Source organism: Lycium barbarum, chromosome 2 (assembly GCF_019175385.1).
Source record: "Lycium barbarum isolate Lr01 chromosome 2, ASM1917538v2, whole genome shotgun sequence".
NCBI lineage: Eukaryota > Viridiplantae > Streptophyta > Magnoliopsida > Solanales > Solanaceae > Lycium > Lycium barbarum.
The window spans coordinates 93,876,489-93,889,981 of NC_083338.1; the positions used below are offsets into that span (position 1 = coordinate 93,876,489).

At 30.5% G+C, this 13,493-nt stretch overlaps 1 long non-coding RNA gene across 1 annotated transcript; it reads left to right on the plus strand.

Annotated features, from left to right (window-relative positions):
- The first annotated feature begins 2,473 nt into the window (after positions 1-2,473).
- LOC132620946 (uncharacterized) lies at positions 2,474-5,372 on the plus strand. Its single transcript, XR_009575372.1, has 2 exons — positions 2,474-2,895; positions 4,964-5,372. It is a non-coding gene; the product is annotated as an uncharacterized LOC132620946 (long non-coding RNA).
- The last annotated feature ends 8,121 nt before the right edge of the window (positions 5,373-13,493 follow it).

The window sequence follows — 13,493 nt, forward strand, 5'->3', positions numbered from 1 at the left end:
CCTTTCCCCTCATACTGCATTCTTTTCAAAACCAAAAATCAGTAAGTGTCGTGTGATTACTACCATTCGTTGAGTTCGCTGAAATTCTGCAATTTCCATTGCCGGTATTGCAGAATAGAATTTCGTTCTATCCTGAGAAGAATTAATCCAAACCTTTGGCAACTGTGAGGGGATTAAATTCTTTAAGGAAACACAGTTTTCTGTGGGCTCGAAATAAACACACTGTTCTTTAGTTTATATAACCAGATTACAATTTGATTAACAGGAATCACACTCATGCCATTTTCCAAAGGCGGCGAATTAAAGCGATATTGAAAGAGGTATTTGGATTCCCATATATATTACTTGTCTTTAGATAATGCTATGGATAGGCAAGGACTGTTCTAATGTCACCAATGGGAAATACGAAAATTGGCATTCACTTTTGTGCAATATTTTACCTGTGCTTTGATTTCTTTTGAGAGATCAAGAACACATAGTTGAAACTCCATAATTATGGATACGTGGCACTAATATTTTCTTAACATCTTTTTACTTTTCTACATTACATCCCTTTATCTTTTGATTTCTTTTTTAAGAGTATGTAAACCAGAAAGCAAATCAATGAAGGATAGGAAGTTTGGGTTACTAATTAAAGAGATAACATTAAAGTGATGAATCAAAGAAACTGCACGACAAGAATCAAGATACAATTTACCATAGCACGTTTTCTTATGGATGAAGAGACACAATGTTTTAATATGGGCATACATGTAGTTTTTGGGTTTTTGGATGTTGAATTGCGATGTACAAGAAAAAGGAGGTGCTGTTTAAGTACTCTATTAACTAACTCTTTTCGATAGCAACCCGAAATTTAACTTAAACATACTTGACATAAGAAAAAGTCATGATAGTTAGTGATATTTATTTGTTTGATGCATGAAAGGAGATTTTATTTATGGAAATAGTATACCAAGAATGCATCCCAGATGATTATGAACTTATATATTATGGATTGAAATTAACCAAAATTGGTTTTTTCTTCTTCTCTAATTAGGGAAATTTGGAATATCTACTACTTATGTCAGTAGCGTGCTAAGCAATCATACCATCCAAGCGGTTTAAAGCAAAATTTGGTTCATGATTACACTATTGCATTAAAATGAACTCATCACTTGCGAAAGATTTAAAATTTGTTGCTTTCAGATTCAGATTTAGTGTATATTTTCTCATAGCCTTGAATAACTTTTTCGTATATTTATTTTTTGCAATGATAATTGACAATAAATAAAACACATAAACAAATAACCATATCCTCAATATTGGATTGTATTTATCATAACATATTTTCTCACGTGGGCAACTGTATGTTGCACTTTCAAGAGAGGGATATTAATGTTGATAATAAGAAATCTGGTCACATATCTATATCTATCTATATCTATATTATATTAAAAGCATAAACTCCTAAACTTAAATATTAAATTACTTAAATACCCTTCTTAAAAATACCCTATTTACTACAAAATAAAAACCACAGCGCAGAAACTACTGTATACCCACGCGTGGACGAACGGATGTGTTCTTCCAAAGAAAAAAACTATCTACTCTTTCTTACGTAATATAATATTGTCAAATACACTGCCGCTTTTGAGATTAATTGGTTTAAAATTAATTCTTTTTGCAAAAAATTGCTTGGTTTGAATGGTGTTACTGGTACGTTTCTTTCTCACATACTCAAATTCCCACCGACTCTTGTACTTTGACTATTTTATTTGGCACATATTTGTTCTTCAGTATTTCTCTAAAATATATGATTTATTAAGATGAACAAAGTTTGACATCGAAATAACTATTGCCAACAATGAATTTTGCACAAGATGGGTGCATATCTGTTGGGATAATAAAATAATGAGAGATTTTCATTATATCAACAACAGGGGCTACATTGATGATGATAAAAAAAAAATGTGAATTTTAGTATGACAATAACTAAATGAAGTTCTTATATGGGCATAGATTGAGCCAACCCAAAATTCAAACCGTAATTTAAAAAATTTCGATATTTGGTTTGGATTATGGATTGGACTCGGGTTTTGTATTTGATTTTTTTGATATTGGATATCAGATATAGTACTTTGGGTTTTCGGATATCCGAAATTCCAAAATTTTATACCATATAGTTAGCCTTACACGTATTATATGTGTCAAATACTAATTAGTCCAAAGGTTCAATAAATTTAGTACCCTACCGCATTGCCCATTATAATTTTAAGTCCAATATGGAATTTTCTACTAAATTACATATAATATAGCTTGCAAAATTGGAGTTTACTTCACTACTAAAAAAAGGGGATTTTTCCACCAAAAAATTTCGACCTCACTTTTTGGTGGAAAAAAAATCGACCACATGAGGTCGAAATTTTCAAATTAATTTTTTTATTTTATTTTCTGTAGGATTTTGACCACATGGGGTCGTTTTTTTGCGGGAAAATATGATTTCGACCTCATGAGGTCGATTGTTTTTTGTACAAATAATAAATGAAAAAAAATCATTTTGCACAAAAGTAAATTATATAAATATAAAATAATTAATTAAAAAATTTAAAAAAAAAAACAAATTTCGACCGCATGAGGTCGAAAATTTTAATTCAAATCTGGTCAAATCTGGCTTAATTGTTTTGACCACATGCGGTCGAAAAATTTCAATAAATAATACACCCACACAGGCGGATGAAAATATTTCATCTCCCCCCAAAACTTTCTCTTCTCTTTCAAAAACATTTACCCTCTCTAAACTCATCTTCCCCAAATTTCCCACCACCCCACCAACACCGGTGTTGTCCAAGTAGGCGACGCCGTCTAGTTAAACCACTGGAGTAGCCACAAGCCGCCGCCGACTGAACAGCGAGCTGGGTTAGTCCTTTTTTTTTTTCAATCTCATTTTATCATTATTAGTTGCATTACTTTGTATAGTTGTAGTTTAATTAGAAGATTTGTTAACTTTATTGATTGTTCAATGTTTCTTTTAGGTATTAGATGATTTAGATAATATTTCTTTATTTGCTTTTTGGTAAAAGAAAAGAAAAGAAAAAACAAAGAACGAGGAAAAAAAAAACTTCAAACGAAAAAAACACATTCTTTTGCTCTTTCATTAGAGCATTTCTTGAAATCTTTAAACCTTTTCGATTTTTCATTAATTTTCCACGAGAAATTGGATTGGTTATTTAGTACAGAAAATAAAGGGATTTTTCAGTTCATTTGCTTACCAGATCTTGGTTGTTGAAAAGTTTGATTTTTTTTTTGAGTCAAGTTGAAGTAATATAGCAATAGAAGAAAAATGAAGTGTTGCTTTTATACTTGTTATTTTTTAGGAGAAAAATCGAGATTGGTTGGAAAATCACTGGTTTCTTGATCTGTTTGAATTTGAGTTCTTTTTATTGTCATTGAGGATTTACAAGTCGATTGATAATATCTTATCTGATTGGAGTTATTTAATAAATGGTACTAATGAATTATTTCTTGTTATGTTTGTTATTAAAGTACAACATTGTTTGATCTGCATTTCTTGATATATATTTTGTTTGTTTTGATCTGTATGAAATTTGCTTTAAAGGGTATTATTCCTCATTGTTATCAGGGGATACTTTATGCCATTGGGTTAATTTGGTCATGGTGATAAAGACTTGTTTATGACATTTTATTTTGCTAACTAAGTGTGCTGTAAAAGCTCCAGCTTTGGTGAAAAAATAATAATCATAGATTGCTATAAGTCTATGGATGTTGAAGGGACTATGTTGTTTTCTTTTAATTTGTATGGATTTTATTTAGGTTGAAATTCCAATTAATCTTGTTCATCAAAGCATCTGAACTTTAAGATGACATAGTTAAGGAACTATGGTATGGTGTGCTTAATCTATGTTGGTCAGCTTAGTTATTTAAATTATTTTAGCATGATTTTGTAAGTCATGATGTTGGATTGGTACTCTGTTTGTTTAAAACTTTCATGTGCTGATTAGTTTAACTTATGGGACATAGTTAGAAAGTTGTGTTTGATAAACTTCAAGGAAGATTAGTATAGCTGAGCAAGTGGTCTTTACACCACCTATGAGACTATAAAGCTAATGCAAATTTGTCCTGATCTAGCTATAGGATAATGAAACATAAGACCTAAAACCTGGGAATTTTAAAAATTGTAAAAAGATATGTGTATAACTAAATATTGAAGAAACATTGGGTTTTTATTTCAAGCATGATCCTCCCTGTCCCCTTCTCCCTTGGGATTGGTTGTGTCATTATCTACATTTATGACTGTTCCAAATTCATGTTGCTCCTATATCCCAAATTCATTTTTTCTAACCTTTTTTTAGTAGTGTTATTTTCTTAAGGTCTTTTAGTCAATTATTTTCATATTAGGCTCAAATGATGCATGAATTGTCTAGCCTACTTCTCCTATCTTGAGAATAAATTTGGTACTTTAACAACAAAATCCTAAATTCCAAATTACATTGAGGAGACTACTTCTTCGACAGCAGGTTTGAGCGCACTCATTATCTTATGCTCGAGTATAATACCTTTTATATATGTAGTTATTTTAAAAACAAATGTAAATTCCACATCTTGATCTGCAGTGCATTTAAAAAGTTCCAACCACAACATGCCACAAAGAGCAGAGTGAAGGGTGCCAATCTCTGCTTAAGATAAAGAAAGTAGAAAAAATCTGTTCCATATTTTTCAACTAAAGTCCAAATACAAATCAAATCGAAACAATAAAAACATAAAACACAAAGTCCCCATAATGTGTGTAGTGTATTGCAGAATTTATTAAATCCAAGAAAGGAAATAACCAGAAGAAACAAGATACAGGGAAGGTTTGGTATTTAGTAGTGGAATTAGGTCCAGCCAATTGGGGTCTGCTAAATGTGATGTCCTTCTATGAATTAGGAATAATACCTTTTTTCTAACCTTTTTTTTTATTGTGTAGATGGTGTGTGATAATTGGGGTAACGTAGACGACCTTCCCATGGTAGACGATGTAGGTCACAGGCCAACGTAGATCATGGTTTTGTGGATGAGGATAGTGAGGAGGATTCGGATCATATCTCTAACACCCAGCGTTGACTTTTTGATTCGTATACTTTTGGATTCTAATTTTGCTATGTTTTCTTGGATATGTATATGATATTTAAGTGTTTGAATGTAGTATTAATTCGAATTAGAAGTACTTTGAAGGTGAATTTGATTGTAGAATGTAGTTTATGGTTGTTTAAATTTATGATGTTTAAGTGTATCAATGTAGTTGTAATTTGAATTAGAAGTACTTTAAATTGGAATTTGAGGTTGAATTTGATTGTAGAAGTATTTTGATGAATTGGATGTGTTGATGAATTGCATTGTTGATTTGGTTGATGAATGAGATTGGTTGGTGGGATGCTATAAAAGCAGCTGAATGCTGAAATTTTTTTTCCAGATTTTCGACCGCATTAGGTCGAAAATCAACCCAGATATTGATAATTTTCGACCTAGTGAGGTCGAAATTGTACCCAGAAATTAGAATTTCGACCGCATGAGGTCAAAAAATTGGGAAACATTTTGAATTTCGACCACATGAGGTCGAAATCTGGCAACAATATTGCTAAATTTCGACCTCATGTGGTGGAAATTATGATTTTTTATTTTTATTTTTTAATATTCTTTCATATTTCGACCACAAGAGGTCGAAAACTTTAAAAATATATTTATATAAAAATAATATTTTCGACCGCGCGCGGTCGAAATTTTTTATTAATATTTAAATAAAAATAACTTTTTTCGACCTCAGGTGGTCGAAAAAATTATTTTTGTAATTTAGGTAGAAAACTTATTTTGACCGCGTGAGGTCGAAAATTTTCGACCACGTGAGGTCGAAAAAAATTTCACCCTAGCTGTTAGCGACCATGCCTTGTGGTCGAAATTTTGGTCGAAAATTGGCCTTTTTCGACCTCATGTGGTCGAAAATTTTGGTCAAATTTCACTGTTTTTTTAGTAGTGCTTCACTACTTTTAGAATAAGGCAGCTTTGAATGAAACATAGGGAATGATGAAGAAATGAACTATGTGATTTGATATCGTTTGATTTAGTGGTAAAAACTTTTTGCTGAATCCACATATTTGATTTTCATATTATGCTAAGGGCTGTAACTTGGTAATTGGGGCACATGACTTTCGTTCCTAATAAGCCTGCTTTAAAGGCTCAACAGTCAAAACCGAAAATCCGAAATACCTGAACCAATTAATCCAAAACTGAACTTAAAAAATCCAGCCTGATCCGAGCTTATCTGAATTGGATTTGAATTGTAATTTCTTCAATCCGAAAATTCAAACCGAAATTTTCATATCCAGTCCAACAGCCCGAACGCCCACCCCTACTTATATGGCCAATGCCTTTCTCGTGAATACCATCGCGGATGTTATTTTCCAACTTAACAGTTGCATACATATAAAAAGTTACATATTTTGGCCTTTCATATTTGCTATATCTTGTTTAATTTCTGAGGATCCTCTGCGGCTCTTCAACATGCATGAGGCAAGCACTTTTTGACTTGGATGGCGGGGACACAAGCCCAAGCAATGGATTAAAAAGAAAACAACTACAATGGGTTAGCCATTTTTAACCCCTCTCTTTTATTTGTTAATTTTCCACCTTTTGTAATTTTGGTGAATTTGATTTCTGATAATGTTACTATAGATACTTTTTGGGATGATCACATAATATAGTTCGTGTTTTGTGAACATGTTATTTTTAGGAATGACACATATACAATAGTTGTTATTCCTTTGTTAGAATGTAAATTAATTGACGTACATATATGGATATTACGGGTATGGAAATCATTGAGAGTTTAGTGTCGAGTAGTGGAATGATATAACTATATTATTTGAAAGAATTATATCTTTACTTGAAAATAATTTTCATTTTGAGATAAGATGAAATTAAATTTGAGACCTTTATCTAGACATTGTTGTGCCCTTCATCAAAGGATGAAGATACAAATTCGATATCTCTTGTGATAAGGAAAATATAATAGTATATTTTTGGGTTATTGCATTCCATATTGACAGATAATGAAATATGGTCAAGATTTCAATCTTAGATGTTCTTATTCATGCTAAGATACATGTCACCTTGTGGATTACACATCAATATTAAATTGTACTCTTATACTCTTCTGTATGAATGTTACATATATTGAAGTTTATATGTTTGATACATAGAATGTGGGGGTCAATTATATTCTCTGCAAATTGATCTCAAACATTTGTATTGAAAAAGGAGGACTGATTAAAACGAATTGAGTGTTGTATGTCTCATATTCTAATAGAGCCAAACAACAATTCAATAGACAAAAAATATCGAAAAAAATACTATTTAATAAAATATTTATTGTTTAGCGTAAGTACATGGACAATAAGTCGTTTTGATATGAGATATTAGACACTATCTATTTTCAAAGAAACTTAACTCTTTTAATCAAAATATCATGTATATTGGGCTAATTTCACATGACAAGAAATCTATCATTCTTGCAAAATTATAAGGAGACAGAAATTAGTATTCCCTCTTGGTTTAAGAAAATAAGAGAGAGTATTAAAACTTTTGGAATAGACAGAAAAGGAAAGTATAACACATTATAAATTGGGACTAAGGTTAGCAAGACCATACAAATCCAAGACATGAAGGTGTATTCAAGCCTATATAGAATATTAGTTGACGAAGAGGTAATACCATTTTAATTTGTATTATACTTCTCACTTATTTCTATTGCTTTTGTTAATGACATCAACTGCTGGTTAAATCTTTAACAGTTATTCAATCAAGTGAGCGGACTTCTTTAAACCAAATAAGAGCTACAATATTAATAGTTGATTAGATCGTGCTAAATAGCCCAGCTGTTCTTTAATTCACAGAATTAAGTTGACATGGATTTTACTGACCATTGTAAATCAATCATTAATGACATTCCCACCCAAAGATTTATAAGTTGTTTTGTATTTTTGGAAGATTCATAAAAAATTAGGACGATACTATCTTTGGATTTGTTTTATAGGAATTCATAAATTATTTTCATACTTGATACTTATTATTATTTTAATTACATACATTTCATAGGTAGTTTGCATGTTACTAATAATGAAACCATTTGTTGGAGGACATAGAGAAAAGAGTTACAAATGAAACGTAAGTTAATAGTACGTACAAATTTTCATTAAAATATTCATTTGATTTATTATATAGATAAGTTAATGTAATTTATGCAAGTGTAATTTAAAAATGTAGACTGGTCACACAATTATTACTTTATTGGGAGATTTTTGCAAATGACAGTGATATTCTTGAAAAAATGAAAGATAGTAAACCAATCATTAGCCTTTTTGTGATGTTAGTCTCATATGAACTGAAATTAAATGAAAATCCTTTCTCTTCTCTTATTAGGAAATTTTTGAATATCGACTATTCCTATCAATGAGGTGCTAATCAGTCCAATAATTCAAAACACAATAGATCTCCAAAATAGATAATGTATATTTTTTCCCACACATACCAAACACTAATGATAATACAATTGCATTACAAGACATGACTTACAAAGCTTGTGTGACTTTTTAATTTGTTACTTTCAAAATCAAAGTTAGTGCTTCTTCGTAGCTTAATTGATTTAAGGAAATGATATTATTGTTTGCTTAAGAAACTAAACATTTTTTAATTATAAATTTATATTGATATTATTTTGCCAAATCATATTCTATGTGATTTAACATACACGTGCAACGCACGTGTCGAGAAACTAGTATTATTATAAAAGCATGAATATAAATGTTGATTGACCAAAATATCCTTCAAATATTGAACGACTTTTATACCCTTGCTATTACTGTTAACATTTAATTACTAATAATCCTAATTCTATTGAACTCCCAATCATCAGCCGTTACTAAACTCATTACCAAACCTATTTTACTACTAATTACTAATCCTTCTTACTAACTGTTACTACTAATTACTAATCCTATTTTTTTCTTGAAAACTAATTAGCAAATCTATTTTTATTGAAATACCTAGCATCCGACTTTTATACCTTACTAACAATTACTACAAATATCACTGATTACTAATTTTTTTTTTTTGGGGGGGGGGGGGGGGGGCGGAAAATTAATTACTAATCCTATTTTATTGAACTAATTAACAACTGAACCAAAAAAACAACAACTAACTAACATAACGTCTATTACTGCAACGTAACAATCTGATGTCCTTTTGTTTTCTTATTTGAATTGTACTCCAATCTATATATAATATAAAGCTAGGCATAGACAAGGTGATGTGGCACCTCTCTATGGCCTTCATTTCTATTTATCTTTTTTCTCATTTTTTTTTGGCATTTTTCACTCATTCAATCATTTTTAAAAAACATCCAAATTCATTATTAAATGACAAACAATCGGTTATTGAGAGTCCAAAAGTCACTATGAAAGATTACAAGCGTTACAAGCTTGAACATAAAAACAAAAATATGCTATATGTAACAGTCTCTTTCTTGCAAGGGAACTCTGAGACCAAAGCTTTGATCAGATGGCTCGATCCCCTTCAATCTCCAATATGCAAGGTAAACACTTTACTATGTAAATAAACATAAATCGGATTCTCATTATCCTAAAAAGTTCATCTTTTGGGTCATCAAGATTCAAGTGAAGTTCTTTTTTGTTTTTGTGATTTTTGCATGGGGTTTTTAATATTTTATTGAATTTGATGATCCTTAAATTGGTTCTGCTGCAGATGAAAATTCAGGATTTTGATATTATTGTATTTGCTCCTTTTTATTTATGTAAACATTTCGGTTCAGTTTACTTTTATTCACAGTCAGATTGAACCTACCTCTACATACAAGTATTATTTTATTTTTTGGATTTTCCATCCGCTGTCCAATATCCGCATTGGAGTTCGATAATATGAATTCGCACAACGTAGAGCCCATTCGGGGAAGGCACTTCCTATCAAGGATTATTCCTGAGGATCAGCCCCATCCCACCACATCATTTGGTGGTACAAGTAACTATTTGAGGTATTCATTTCATTACAGTCTAAATACAAGTATTTGAGGTATTCATTTTCATTACAGTTTTTGGGGCTCCGTTATTTTCTTCTTCTCCTTTTTTTTTTCTTTTTTTCTGAGGACTGGTTATTCAAATAAATTTGTGTACTACTGTCCACTGTGTTGGGAATTCAGAATATGAGAGCTAACGTGTTAAAATTCCACTGGGCATAGATTTGGTTATTAATCTCTTCTTTTTTTCTTTTGAAATATATTTACCTATATTTATGAGATGCGTGATTATTAAACTAATTAGCAATATTGTTTATAGGTTATAACATTTAATTTAAAAGTAATTTTGGTAGCAAAATATATGTTCTTACAAAATACTAATAACAATCTTTATATATACATAAACTAGGCATAAACAAGGTGATGTGGCAACTTTCTATGCCATATAACCATTTATTTTTTTCTCCTTTTTTTTTGAAATTTTTCCTCATTTCAAAATTAATGTGCTATATATTCAAAAGCTAAAAATCACTCTTTAATTTTATTAATTACACCTCAATTTTTTTTAGAGAAAATTAATTAAAAAGGGTCATTACAAAATGAATAGAGGTACATGACCCTCATATAATCCTCTATATACATGGCTCTGTTATATTTGCAAGGGGCCATTTCCTCAATTTTAATATAATTTGCAATAAAGTCTATCCACCTAACGAAATACTAATGCAGCCTATATATCTTGCCCATCTGCCTTTCCTAATTGAAAACTCAAACTACGCTGAATACAGTCTACAGTTACAATATTAAATTAAATAATGTATTAAATTATGCATGTAAAACTTAAAATAAATGGCCATAACCTAATCGAAGAACTTGAAGGGTTCTTTACCAAATCTTGAGCCCCAGTATATATACACATGCTTACCATATAATCATATCTAGCATTTGATGATATATTTTCATTTAGTCTGCTTAGGCCATAACTGATTTTCATTTAAATCTGATCATTAATCCCATTTCAAATTAAAAAGCACTTAATACATCATATCAATCCAATAAATGTAATTTTACCGTTATCTTCCTTGTGACTTGTGAGTAATTACTCATTTATTTTTCCAATTTTTATTATCACATTCTTTTTTATTTAATCCCAATTATGCCTAGAACTCTAACTTGCGTACATTGGTTAGCAGCAGCTTGACAGTCACATATTCAGGGGCCTGTAAATATTGGCATCACTCACACACCCAATTTTCACTTCAAAACAAGCTTTGCGTTTTAGGTTTCGTGCCTATATATGTCATAGTAAAGCTCTTTCTTCTTTTATTGCTCTTTTTCGTTTTTATTGTCTTTTTATTTTATTTTCTTGTGGGATATTGCTTAACTTGCATAAGAAATTGCAGGATTGGGATGAGTTCATTTCACTGAAGAAGCTCAAGCTAATAGTTAATTATCTCTAGGTTCGTTTTAATTTTTTGGGAAAGTTTTATTTTTATTTGTTATTGGAGATTCATATTATATTATATTTTGGACATATTATTTAGCCATTTTTTTGTTGCATCACAATTCCATGTTTATACTTTAGCTAATACTTTGTAGGTTGTTGGATACCAAAAAAGACGAGGCAATAACACATTCAGGCCCAGACAAAAAAATCCTTCCTTCCTCATCAAAGTTTGCTTCTTCGCTAAAATAGTTTACTTTTTATACTTCAGTTCCATAATAAATAATTTCGAAAATTGTAAGTGCATGAAACTTCATGCAGATTAAGATGGTTTTAAATTTGTACATATCTAGCTCATACAAATATTATATAGACATGGTCATTTGATTCCTAAAATAAAAACGTGATGCAACTTTAGCCTTTTCGAGGAATTAAAGAAAACCAAAGTAAAAAGGAAAAAAGAGAGTTTTGTGATGTAATAACTCATCTAAGTTACAGTGATGTCAATAAGAATTGATATTAACAATTAATTTGTGAACTATGAAAATACAAAGGAAAAATTAAAATATATGTGAAGAAGAGGAACGGCCAAAAGGTGCAGATTTATCTGTTTTGTATTTTTTATTTTGTTTTTGTTTTTTACTGATTACCGGATGGTTAACAAAAAAATAACGCATGTTATTACTTTATTTATTTATTTTTCTTGTATTATACTGTTACAGTACCTAAAAGGAAGGATGATATTGAACTTGAAGAGCGCATCATCTAGCATTTGAAAACGCTCAATATATGGGTGAAAAGAGAGCTCGAATACTTACGACCTTTTCATACTTACTTTAGTCCTCGACCTTTTCTTTGAAAAATTGGCGGAGCTATCTTTAATCCAAATGGCATTACTAACCATTTGAAATGTCCTTCAGGACAGGTAAATGCCATCCATTCTATACTTTCTTCATGCATTCGTACCTGCCAGTATCCTGATTTACAATCAAATTTACTAAATATTTTCTTTCCTTGTATTCTATTTATTAATTCTGTCTTATCTGGTAGCTTATATCCATCTGTCCTAGTATTGTCATTAAGTCTTTTATAATTTATTACCATTCTTGCTTTTCCTCTTACTATTTCACTATGATTTCTTACCATAAATGATGCAGATCTATGTTTAGAAGTACATCTCCGTATTACTCCTAGATCTAATAGTTCTTTTATTTGTATTTTGAAATCTTCTATATCTTGATTTGTTGCTTCAATAGAAGCTGTCTTAATTACATAGTCTGGGTTGATTATATCTAATTTACATACAATCCTATTAATTTTCCAATGTTTTAACGGTTTTCCCCTATAATTTCTATTTCATCTAGTATTTTTATTATATTATCTAGGTCTTTTTGGTTTTTTATGACTCCTATTCTTTCTATTCCTGTTTTAAAATTATATAACTCTGTTTCTATATCTATTAAAGTATAGTCTTTTTCTAATATATTTTCATTTTCTAGTATTTCCTCTTCTTCTAGAATTAAATTCTTTGTCTCTGTCTTACTTTTGCAACATGTATTATTCTCTTGACAGTCTTTACAACAACTATCTTCTTTCTTGAGCAGGTTTATTTGGTCTGTGGTAGGGATCTTCTTATGACGGCTTCTAGTTTCAGTCTTAAGAGATTGTACTGGTGTATGATAATATTTTTTTAGAAAATTACTCCATCTCTTGTAATCATACAACTGGTATTATTATGTAACATAAAGTCTAATCCTATGACAAAATCTATATTTATATTAAGGTCTCTTACCCATATCTTATCCATTTTATAGCTTGGTTTATAGAATTCTGAACATGTATTTATAAAACTAATGTATGCCTTATGAACATAATGTCTATATATGTTATGAGTCTCATCCATTTGCATGGCTGAAACTGGTTTCTCTAGAATTTTTATGCAATGTTGTAAGTGTCTTGGGTTGAGGCTATGCCTTTCCCCTTGCCTGC